The sequence below is a fragment of the Triturus cristatus genome, chromosome 9 (assembly GCF_964204655.1).
Source record: "Triturus cristatus chromosome 9, aTriCri1.1, whole genome shotgun sequence".
NCBI lineage: Eukaryota > Metazoa > Chordata > Amphibia > Caudata > Salamandridae > Triturus > Triturus cristatus.
In genome coordinates this window covers 753,743,877-753,756,838 of record NC_140592.1, presented here as the reverse complement: position 1 = coordinate 753,756,838, position 12,962 = coordinate 753,743,877, and the positions used below count along the sequence as shown (strand labels likewise).

Here is a 12,962-nt window from a genome sequence, read left to right as displayed (position 1 = left end):
GGGACGTCAGACGCGCCCCCACTGCGCAAGCACTATTAATTATAGAGGAGTGCACCAAAACACGCGTTCCCACTGGGACTTTACGTGGAACCGGATTTAAATATACCGGAACAAACTCCCTGCGTGACGTTTGAGTCTTAGGTGGTGATCCTCCCTCACACCCTTTCCTAAACAGAGTCAAGTGTAAATGAAACTCTTACCTGTGCCACTTCTGTTTCTTTGTTTTAAGGAGAAGCAGCGTTGGTACTCCAGTATTGCAGGATGCCAGAAGAACCTAGAGGAAGAAAGGATCAAATTAGCAACCATATTACGATTGACTCAGGACACTATATCTGAAAGGAAATAAAAGAAGAAAAAAAGGTAATATTGTTGCTTTTGACTGTTCTGTCTCTAATACCTTTTACACAGCAGCATCAGTTTCTAGTACGTTTCCATCGTCTTAGGTAGAATTTAGCAACATCCAGTTCTTCGCTCACTCTTTCAATGAGGCACATTCAAGTGTCTTTGAACATCCCTTCTCCAGCTTGAGAGCTTGTCTCCCACCTCGTTAACACGTCACTGCAAGAATTCCTCCCATACCGTACTATCATTTAAAAAGTAAACAATGCCTGTTCACTAATTACGGTAGCCGTGTATCTGCACCTGCAGAGGAAAGAACATGCAAGCAATACGATTCTCACGTGAAAGTTAAACATTAAAACTCAGAAACGTAAAGCCTCTAGTTATTCTAAATTAACACAGCAGTTAAAGTACATTTGCCATTTGAATATAGGTGCAAGCATATCCATAATTAGTAAAATATACAGAATTTTACATAAAGTAAAATCATGGTTACATATATAACCGTGTGTTACATCTTGAAACATTCATGTAGCTATGAACGAAAACTACGATTTGATAATAAATCACAACCGTTATGTGTACCCGCTACACGTTTATACTATTCTACCATGGAACATTCAGGAATATATATTCAACTCCACGTTGTATTAATATTATTATTAACCCACACTGTGTATTCAGAGGGCTAACTGCACATTGTCATAATACGTTTGTGATGCATAAGGGCGGAGCCAAAATTACACTGCGCAAGGATCTTTCCACTCATGCATTAAAAAATCCAGGACATGTTGATGGATTGGTCGCCCAGGTCAAATACTATCTGAAAACTGCAGCAGAAGAAGTAGATGACATTCTGGAAAAGCCATGTTTGACATATTCTTACTAGAATTTCAGCTAATAATTATTTGTCAATATATTTTCCTTTATGTGCCACAGCAGGTTTTTCTATCTCCTCAGATTCGGATCCTAAAAATGATAAAAGATTTGTGGTCTGTGGATTTACAGAAGCAAGTATACTAGCAATACAGTCCTCCTGATTTTATCTTCAAAATTCTCTTCTTGCTCTTCACAGGGTCTTATGAGAGGGGAGCAGGAACCCCAGGATGAGACATACCCCACAAAGTAAGTGTCTTCTCTTTGAATATTTCTCCATTTCACATTCGGCTTTGTGACCGTTTCCAAGTAGTATCTTCTGCAGCTACAAAGTAACCACTACAGGAGAACACTAGAGAGTTCAAATAGTTGTAAAAGGTGCACATCTAAAACAGCCGAATGTGCATGCATGGAGAACAACTCCAACGCCCATGCACGTAATCCCATAACAGAGATGGGTCAGGACTGACATTACACAGCACACAGTACCATGTCTTGCCGGGAGATTGTCAGCCGTAAGTATGCTCACCACTGCTTTTAAATATGGAAATTGATTATAATGTTGGGCAACCATACCTTACACATAAACAAACCTGAAAGGTTTTCCGCCATATATGTTTCACCACCGCTGGCGGCAAAGGCTCAACATGAAGTGAATGAAGATAGGAAACTTGGTACCACAGCTTCCGATAGTCCTCAAATGTGTTGCACAGCCCTTTCTCTCTGTGCCCAGCACAGAGGGATCCCAGTGTGACTTGCTTTGGCAACTCAAGCCTGGCAGGAGTGCCTGCTTCCCACTCTCGACCCTATTATGAGACATGAAAAAAACTAGGAAGTTCACTTGGTATCTTAATCCTTATATGTCGATAAGGTCAGTAGAACTTTTTGATACTTCATGTTCTTTCTTATGTCAGAAGTGAGTTCACCTCACAAGGAATGACTAAGACAAGGACGTAGGATGTAGGAATAAAGTGGTGGTAATCTCCATTATCCTTAGTCCGTTACATCCTTGTCACAGTCTTTACTACCTGCCCACCCTTGCTGTTGTTACTGGCTGTCAGAGGCTTGGTACTTACAGGAAATTCATTTTGTGGCTTAATTCTTATATGGTGATTAGGTCCGTAGAGCTTTTTGATATTTCCTGTTGTTTCTCATGTCAAACGTAGGTTCACCTCACAAGTAATGGTTGTGACGAGCATGTAACATACTAAGGATAAAGAAGATTACCAGTAAGTAATCAGAGCATCAACCCTCCCAAGCTTGTTGAAAAATATTTCAAAAGAAAAATGAAAACTTGGGGGTCTATTAGGATGGCGGGCGGATGGCTGCCGCCGGTCCAGTGGTGCAACCGCAGGACCGGCAGCGGCCATCTTCCTGCCATCGTAACCTGGAAAACCGCCGGTCCGATTAGCATTGCGGTCGTGACCGCCGCGGTGTGATTTTCCACCGGTTGCAGTCCGCCCGCTTGCCTGGCGGGCGGAGCTGGACCGCTACAATTGTTGCGGATCAGGGCCAAGCACCGCCGGCATGATTATGATGCCGGCGGTAGCCAGCCTTTCCACTGCGGTGGAACCACCATGGAAAGACATGCGGAGACATGTTTCGGGGGCCCATTGCGGGCCCCCAATGTGTTGGGGGAGGGGTGCACTGGGGGGTAGCCATGGTACCTCCCTACATGTCCCTGTACCAGGTGGCAGACACTGTGCAGTGCCTGCTATGCAGTGCAAGGATATGCAGGACATGCTCTTTTTGACTTCGCGGCGGTACTACTGGCAGCAGCGACCGCCGGAATGTTAATTGCCAGAATCCGATCCGCGGTCAGATTTCGACTGCGGAGCATCCTAATTGGACCGGCGGTTTTGCCGCGGTCCTTGCGGGCGGTCTTTTCCCGATACCATGGCGGTCTGGAGATTTTCCTGGAAAGACTGCAGAAATACTAGCAACATATGCTTTGCAACATATGCTATCTCAATCATATCTTCCAGAGCTCTATAGTTTCCTAGGTCTTAGCTTGAGACATTCATCCAGGCCAAGTTTTAACTTGTATTCTGGGACTTCTAGTCCTGACTTTACAATGGGGGATCCGAAGAACTACAATTCCCAGAATGTAAATAAAAAAACAAATATGTACTTGGAACTGGGAAAATTGAAAACTCTGATTTTGTGATTAGTTTAGTGGGTCTAGATATATTGTTCTACTAAGTAAAACAAATAACAGAGCACAGTACACAAACAGAATTGTTTGTTAGTGCTTAATACATATTACGGAATGCTAAATCTACAGGTACTCTTTTTACCGACTGTCTTCCTTTACACTCCCAAATAAAAGAAATTCAACCCTCACAAGATGAGGCAGGAAGAAACACTTGGAAAGGAGACTCAGTACTCACAAAATAAGGCAAAATAACCTTCAAAAGGCAGTTTCAAACTAAAGCATGGCGTTTTATTAATGCAACACTCTTTAACAGAAAGAATTTCTCAGATTTCAAATGAAACAGATAAAACAACATGCAAATGAATATATATGTCTATATGTGCACAAGCAAGTAATAATAAAACACACACCAGTAATCCACTGTCAAATGCATGAGATAAAACACAGGCAGATAATAATAGTAAAACACATGCAAATAATAATGGACATCCACTGCAAGAAATAACACTGTCAAATGCAAGAATCAAATATAAAGAGCATGTATACACAACATGGAAACATCACAGAAACCTATAGCTTAAATATGTGAAGTAAGAAAAACAAATACATCACCAAAAGATCTGCCAACATTCTGGCCAGCTCGACTGGAGGAGTCCTTGACAGTCAGGCAGAATTCTCGACTGGGAACCTCAAAGTTCCCTGCAGCAACACGTCTGTTTCACAGCGAGCTCCTGTGTAAGCGCCAAGATTTCCCACCTTTAATAACTTTTACTAACATGGAGAGAGACTTCTAGAAATTCCCCCTCCCTTCATCTATTGCAAAACCAAGGCCGACCGTACCGGTCTGTGTCAAGGTCAAGACGGAAGCTGGCCAAACCTCTGTGTTTTGCCTCCGAGACAGAGAAGTATATTCCCCTTTTCACACTTTCAAACGCACATCCCACATGTTCTTTTCCAAGCAAGGCTATTTTGCTCTGTGCTGTGAAGAAATAAAAACATCCCTCTCTGAAGTTGCAAGAATGCACAAAATGTAATCACGCGAGAGCACAAAATGATGTTGTACATTCAAAATGCAGTCAAGTAAAACACATGGAGTCAGTGGTCACCACAATCTCACAATGTAATGAATACATGTAGCACTACAACGACCTATGGAGCAGGTCTGGACCGGCCATTCTGGCATTTCCCCAGTGGGCTGCAGGCTAGGGGGCTTTTTGCAGGGCTGAGTTGGCTGCTATGATCTAGCCGTGAAATCACCATGAGCCCAGCCCCCTTCTGGTTCCTGCACTTGGATGATTGGCTTCCTTGAATGACTAAATGGCTCCATGTCACTGGGGGCATCACTTTTCCATTCCTTGACTTGCTTTTACATAGCAGCGTCTTCAGGGAGTTGTAGTCTTGATACCTTTTAATTGAGCCCACTGGAACAACACACGTGATAATGATGCATAAAAGCAAAGTCCTGGAAAGGAAAACGAGAGTCTCCAGGACTAGGAGCCTTCTAGTCACATTAGTGACTTTGAGGGTTCACCCTAACTAAGGTTGTTATTATTGCTAAAAGTGGAAATTGCCCACCCTTCCCCAAATAATAATCCAATTTCTTATAGGCCTGTGTCCTCCTGTGATGCAAAGCAGCGCAATTTCTCAGATCTGGTGTTCTTCTTGGCTGGTTTGGGACAGCAGGCACAGGCTCGAAGCCTCACTGGGAGTGCAAATCCAGGGCGCTCAGGCCAATCCTGACTCTGCTCTTATGCTGCATGAAAGCAGCATCAGGATTGGCCGCAGGGGATTCGGGGAGCCTGTCTGTAGAGGAGCAGATAGCGCCATCAATTTTGGTAAGGAATGCAGGCACCCCAAAGATAGGATACCCCAAAATTATGTCTGCTCGGCTGGTTCAAGTTATTGCTAAATTGGATGATTTGCCGTGTTCCAGTTATCCTGAGCTGTTCCTAAGTGAAGGAGAGTATGTATCAGTAGGGATGCATGAATTGTAGTTGATTATGGCCTTGTCCCAGTGCATTGTTGAACTTGTAATTTGACTGTGTTTAGTATGATGTCACAAAGTCTGTGAGCTCTTTAGCTTTGGGATTCTGATTTGTGGGTCTGTCGGTGGTTTGAGTACTGTGATTTAGATGATTTTTTAATGTTTGAAAGTTGGTCATTGTGTTGTGTTGGATTTTTGTGGTTATTGATGGAAATTAGGTAAACACATTAGTCAAAATCCAATATCTCAATATTCATTTTTGGGAACTTGGGTGCAAAGCGGTAGTGGGCTTTGTGAGATGCCATATACACAGAGAGATAGGGACATTTCTGAATTACTAAAGAACTAGTTGATTGTGCTGCAATTCAGATTGATGCTTTGTTAATTTCTTTTTTGTGTACAGAAATAGACGCACTGATCAAAGGTGATTTGCCGCTGGTCAGAAACTTGTTTGGGTGTGGTGATAGTGCTGAAAGTTATAATTCCTTCTCTGAATGAAATTGGTTTATTTTCTTTCTCTCTGTTTAGGAAAAGCAGACAAGTGATTTTGTAGTTTGTGTATTTGTGTTTATGGCGTGAAGAACTACGGAATCGCGCTATAATTGGCTTGATGACATGGTCACTGAGAACAGCGCTACTATTGGTTGATTGTTTCTAAGACGTTGCGCGGGATTGGATTATTGTCACAGGAAGTTGCACAGTTATTGGCTGGTTGCCGTAGTAGTTTGTGTTGTGCTTGGTTGACCTTTACCCTAGCAATGCTGTGGTTGGTGGATTATATCTGTGTTCTTTCCGTGATTAGTTTTGAATCGGTGTGAGTGAAAATTGGCTCCACAGTGAAAAAACAGTCAGCTCCTATTGTGGAAAGAAAGTTCCGCCTGAAGATTTTCCAGTCTATGAAATGATTTTAACTTCAGGTCTCCATTTATGCATGTGGTTAAAAGAATGGAATGAGATTACTTCTGATTACAAGAACATGCAGCTTCCTCTAGAGCAGGGGTCTTCAAACTGTGGGGCGCGACCCCCAGGGGGGCCGTGGAGTGATTCAAAGGGGGTCGCGCCTTCCCAGTCACACTTCTGCCCGGCCCAAGGGCTTCAGCCCCCCCCCCCCACTTCCCCCGTCCTGTGTCTCAGCCCGGCTGCTGCAGTGAAACTTGAGCTGCTGGGGGCTCAGCTGGGCAGTGTCTGGATTCCTATCTCCGGCACCCCCGTGTTTTTTCACAGGTCTTTAAAGACCATTTGCATTTTAACATGCCTTTGTAAACTGGTTACAGAGGCTTAGGTTTTTTTGCTGGTTCCAGTACCCCCTGGGTCCCCACGGTGCCTATTCCTTACATTTGGATTTTACATTCACTGCCGTAGTGTGAGAATGCATTTCATGGAAAGGAATACAAAGTTGGCTTCCTGGGGGCGCCGTGTGTGAAAGTTTATTGTGCTTTTGAAGCACCTGCTGCAGCGTTTCTTTCCCTGGCAATTACCAGGCCTCACATAAATGTCAAGATAACTCGTGTGATTAATTATCTTCCTGGAGAGAGATCAGTGTTTTGTATAGTTGAGGTTTTGACTTAGGTGAAGTTAGTGCAGAGGGTTAATATGCCTGCTGCAAAGAACGTGTACCAAGTAGATTACAGAGTGCGTATGATGTGAAGAGATCAGCAGGTTACTGCTTTCAAAAGAGACATCCTTTTGTTACTTGCAATTTATAACTTAAAGTCCTGATATAGAATAGTGAGCTATTAACTTTCATCCTAGAACAGCATGCACACTACAAAGAATACCTTATTAGACCATTGATTAATGTTGCAAAAAGGGTTAATTTGGCTAGAAATCAATTCTTATTATTAAAGGAAACTCCCAACTATGCTGTTTCTTTTTCGACTCTGAGTTTGTGCTTCTCCACACCAAGCACTCTTGAACTATACTGCCTACCAGTATGGATGACATGTGACTCCTATACTTTTAGTCCTTTGGCTTATGTAACATTTCCTATACACTGATTTACACACTTATGATTGTCTCTGTGTAATGTGTGTGTGATGCAAAGTGCTCGGACACCCTACACTGGTATGAGTGGCACTATATAACTAATTCAATGCATCTGAGAGTGTGGGGTTATGGAGACTTGGTCACTGTTAAAGGGTGCTAGTGAGAGAATCCGTGGTGGGGGTGGTCATTGGGGGGGCACCAACAAACATTGTCGCACAGGGCACCACCAGCACTAAAGCCGGCCCTGGGAAGTATGCACAGATAAGCGCTGAAAATACCGCTTTAGGTGACTGCTTTTTTTTGTACCGACTGGGCCAGCAAAATAATCTGCTGGTAACCCTAACCATAGGACTGGAAGTTTGTTGCAGGATCAGCACATTATTTATTTCCTTCACCCTCGATCCCCGATTAATGCCGCAATAGTTTAACTTAGATCTTAAAGTCTACGCCCCGTCAATAACATGCTGAGTTACTTCATGGGTCTGGGAATGCACCCTGCATTCAGACAACTCATTCCTCATTCTCGCCCTTTATTGTCACGCTCACCTTGCACTCACAGTGATCACAATGCACTCACACTGATCACCATGCACTTGCACCATTCACCCGCTCACCTTGCACTCACAGTGATCACTCTGCACTCAAAATGCACTTGTCCTGCTCACACTATACCTCAACCTGCAGTCACACGAGTACACTACTCATCCTGCACACATGTGACACTTCACTCACCTGTCCCCGTCACTACTCAATATGCAACTCACTCAAACAAGCCCATCAGTAATCATACATTCATTCATACCATTCTGAACTTGCATCCGCACCCAAAATGAGAGAGGACAGCAAGGGAGTGAGAGAATTTGATTGAAGAGGTCAGGGATGAGGAGAAATGTGAATTGCCGAAGAGAAGTGTGGACACGCAAGAAGTGAGTGTGATCCAAAGGTGAGGGCTTCTGTTAGAACAAAGGGGAGATGTGAAAGAGGAATGGGGGGACTGGAGAGGTGTAAGATACAAATAGACAAAAATTTGAATGAAGAGACGAGGTGAATGAGAAGTGCTGAGGGGCACGGGAGGTGACAGGGCCAGAGAGGCCATGAGATAAATGTGGGAGACTGTTAGAGATGAGGGCAGTGAAAGGACAGAATGGCAAGAGGTGATTAAAGGTGAAGTGAGAGGTTGAATGGGGAGAGTTCAGAAGTTGTAAAAAGGGGTGAAAGAAAATGACCTGCAAAGTGAGAGAGGGATCCGGGGTTAGGAGAGAGGGATGGAAGGGAGGGGGTGAGAGGAAAGCTGCATGGGTAAACGGCTTAACTCTACACAAAACCGCCAGGGTTTTAAGGGACCCCTGCTTCTTCCGGTCAGGGCCAGGTGAGCTTCTAATGTGGCAGCACGTATTGCTGCAGAGTGGAAGGCCCTTCACAAAGGTTGACTTGAAATCTTTCTGATGATAATTGCTGTATTTTGGTTATAAATGGGTACTGATTGGGTGAAATCTTTCCTCAGCGTTACTTTGTGTAACAAATATCAAAATAATGAAGCAATGCTATCCCAAAATACGCGGCATCACATAACCTCATTTACATTTTCATCCCACGCAATTTAGTCAACCGGTTTAGACATTTTTGTCAGGAGGGGGTCCTTACGACCTCAAAATGTTGACAGGGGGGTCTCGGTATCCAAAAGTTTGAAGACCTCTGCTCTAGAGGGTACCTTTGGTGTGAAAAAGCTTCAAGATGAAATGAAATGGATTGTGTTGCAATGGAGAGAGACCGAAAAAGAATGAAAATCTAAGTAAAAAATGTAGTGAGCAATTGGTTAGAACCGAGATGGGGCATGTAGAGAGAGCATGAAAAAAGGATACAATGTTGATTATGGGTATGTTTTCTGCAAATTGTTAATGAGTCAGACAAAAGGAAAAATGTATAACAAAAATGATGAAAATAAAAATGACAGTTAAGAAAACTAAAGAGAATAACTCAGATGAGGAGGATCATTTTTGGATGATTTATTATACTCCAGATCTCACCCATATGATTTTCAAATACCTATAGCACCTCAAGATATGGAAGCAAGATAGCCAAGTACGAATACATGTCCAATGCCTACTGCTCCACCTAACAATGTAGCAGATCCTAGTAGAACAATAACGGTTTCTGCTGTTGATACAGTTGCTATTGATACAGTTACTAGGGTGACTGTAGTTCAACTTCTTGAATTAGAAAGGAGAGAATTGATGTTCTTAAATTGAAAACTGAATTTGGAGAAATGTTGCAGGGTGTAATCAGTATAGAGAAATGAACTACATATAACAGAGATTTGAGATTTCTGAGTAAGAAAGCAGCTGGAGGGGGGCGGAGCCAGGCCGGCGGCCAAGATGGCCGCCCGGGCTCCCGGCTCCGTCGACTCTCTCCTCTTGCTGCTGGATCTAGCTGTCGGGGCAGCTCTGCTGACACTTTCCTGGATGTCGGAGAAGGACCTATCCCACCGAGAGTTGCTCCGGAGGCCCTCCGAGCTTCAGGGACGGAGATATGCTTCCCGGTCGGTGTGGCCTACGCGGGTCCCGGAGCCGGGACCGCACGTGATACTGTAGCCGGCGGTGAGTGTAACAACAACGGCCGGGAAAAAACGGTCACCCGCGGGGGCGCTCGAACCCACCCTGAACAACAACCTAGCGTCCGTTGCTGAGTGCCGTCCCCTCATGCCGGACGGGCCCCCCCCCCCACCCACCCGAATGCTGTCTTGCTAAATGTGGACGTGTGACGCAGCTCTTTGTCTCTCTGCTGGAGATTGGTACGACCCGCTTGCTGCTGTCTGTATCCCGCGATTCGGCTGATCGGGGCCGATTGCTGCATGGCGATTTGGAGTCGTTCGGACACACTGGGTGGCGCAGATGAGACCTTCCGGGGGGCAGTTGAGATGGCTATCACGACGTGTGCCACCGGGGAGACGTCCGGATGGCACAAATGATGGCGGCTCTGGTGTGAACTCCGGTGGCATTTATGCTGTGCGCCCCATTTGGTAGTGATACCCTCATGGAACCCTGCCCACCCGTGGCGATGGCGATGCGCACTTCAAAAGGAGTGCGGAGTTCGGAAGCCCCTTCCCGTGTTTTGGAAGCACAGCGAGTGGGTTTGGTTCGCGTGGCGATTAGACCCCGGCATAAGTGGAAGTATGAGAGAGCCTGATGCGGTATTTTCACTGTGTGCCTTTGTCCGGTGACTCCCTCTACGATCTGTGGTATGGCCCGGATGGGTGTCTTTACGGGACCCTACACGTTGCTGATGAGTGGACTGTGGAAATATGGATTTTTCTGGTCAGTTATGTCCCCTATCTTGGACCCCAACGGTTCCATGTGCATGTCACAAGTACATGTATGTTCCCTCCAGTTCCAGTTATGAAGACGCAAATACATGTGCGTCCACCGTCAACATGTCCTTTGACAGATCCGCCATGTATAGGCCGGATATCCCATTCCTAAATATGAAAGGCCATCGGCTTTATATGGTTCACTTATGCCACTTTTCAGTCCAGGCAAGTAGGCCCTGATTCTGTCATCAAAACTCCTCTTGCCTTCTGCCTCTGAAAGCTCCAGCCCGAGCCTGCATCTGTGACCATGAACTTTGTCTCATTCTCTGCGCGGCTCACGAAGCCTGACATCAGCTTACTCTCTGCCAAGAACTGTATTTCACCTTCGAATTATCTGCCTCCCCCTCAGCCGATGCATTCCTGCCTAGTAGTTTAAGTAAACATTCTTCCAGTTACCAAGCAAAAAGGCCCATCTTCTCTGTCCTCATGCAAGTAATTCATAGCCCTGTTACCATGGAATATTCCTACCCCCTCGCATTCAGTGTAGACACTTAGACGCTTGTACACGCACGCACAGTCAGTATAGAATAGATTCTGTCCGAGAGTCCCTCTTTTATGGATAACATAGTTCTTTAAACATAGGATGTTAGATATGATTTGGGATTAGGTTGACTTGACCCCCCAGACTTCTCGTCTCCACATATAGAGCTAAATGTCAAGTCCCCGTCACCCCCTAGTTACACGTCAATTACACGTCATACTGCTGCGCGCGCATCAATGCCAAGTATTATCTTATAGATCCACCTATGTATTACATCATAACCAATCATGTTCCTTTTTACTCATTATTACACCCATTTTCGGTTACGCAGACCAAACGTCAATGTCCTTATCAATTGTTACGCCTACTGTATTCACTTCATTATAATGTATGTACTATAAAAGTTACTTCTTGTCAATAAAGTATGTACTTCACTTCCTGAACCCCCGTGGTGATGGAACTTGAAGCATCCGATTATAATCGATTATTGGAATAAAGCCCATTCCGAAACTCTAATATCACGGATTCTGCCTCTCATTTTACTGAGCTATTTTATAATGTTTCTGTATCAAATTCAGTCCCGGTAAAGGAATTTTTATTTACCACATGATGGCGCCCGAATAGGGACACTTTCTCATCTCACGCGCCGGCGGTGCGTTGCAGGCCCGGTCTCCTGCCACAGCTGGACGGACAATAACGCGTACCAGCAGGATTTCCTGTATCTCCCTCCGGTCAAGCGGGGGCGACTGAGACTGCGATCAACACCCAGACGAGGCGGTGAGAAGTGCGAAGTATCCCGACCAGAGCCTAGCTGAGAGAGCAAGATCCGAGGTATACAGAGACCCACCAGTCCGAAGTCAAGCCCAGTGTCCGACGAGTCGAGTCGAGTCGAGTCCAGTCCGGTTCAAGTTCAAGTTACTGAGGCCTTCCGTTTCCGAAGCTACCCGGTGAGTACCATTGCTGGGGAGGCATTTCTGACGTGCACATAGGTTGTGCCGGTCAAGACGGGTTTGGGTACACAAATCCGGTCTGCACTGTTTTAGCAGTGTATCTGTACTGGTTAGCAGTATATCAAGTATTCCGAAGTATTCCGAAGTATCTAGTTATTGTCTAGTTATTGTCGAGAATTAAGCTTGGTGATTAGTTATGCAGACGATCATCATTGTTGTTTCAGTTAAAGGTTTAATGTTAAATGTTTAAAGTGTTTAAGTATGTTCTGTATATCGTGGTATGAATGACTGTTCATTATCGTGTTTATTGTATTAAGTCTGTTCAAATTCAAGTATCAGGTCAAAATCAAGTATAAGGTCAGTTCTCAATATGCCGCTCTTTTCGAAATTAAGACAGATCACTACCAGAAAAGGGGTTCTCGAAGAAGCCGTCCCTATTCCTCCTAGGGACACTCCAGGGCACTTTATGTATCACAAACATGGCTTAGACGCTATATTATTTCTTGATTTATGGGTAGACTATACCAAGGGATTACCAGAAAGTCAGAGGTGGCCCACAGCGGGGACCTGGGATGCAGAGTGCATCATGAAAGTCGAGGAAGAGTTATGGAAAAGAAAAGTCAGACAGTCACAGAAAGACGCCGTTGAATTATGGCGTAAAGAATCACATAGACGAACAGAAAAAGCACGTAGACAGGAAGAGAAGAGTAAAGAGAATTCCAATAAAGTTCGAGAGAATCTATTAATTGAGGAAGGTATCCGAGTGAAATCAGAACAAGTAGACAGACAAAGAAATGCCCTTATGAATGGTATGTATCCCCTTC

General features: G+C 44.6%; 1 long non-coding RNA gene across 6 annotated transcripts in view; it reads left to right on the top strand.

Annotated features, from left to right (window-relative positions):
- LOC146798769 (uncharacterized) overlaps positions 1-12,962 on the top strand; it is a 93,383-nt gene that overhangs the window by 35,039 nt on the left and 45,382 nt on the right. For all 6 annotated transcript variants that reach the window (XR_014968760.1, XR_014968762.1, XR_014968758.1 and 3 more), the window contains exons 3-4: positions 230-360; positions 1,415-1,464. This is a non-coding gene — a long non-coding RNA (uncharacterized LOC146798769). The remainder of the gene's footprint in view (positions 1-229; positions 361-1,414; positions 1,465-12,962) is intronic.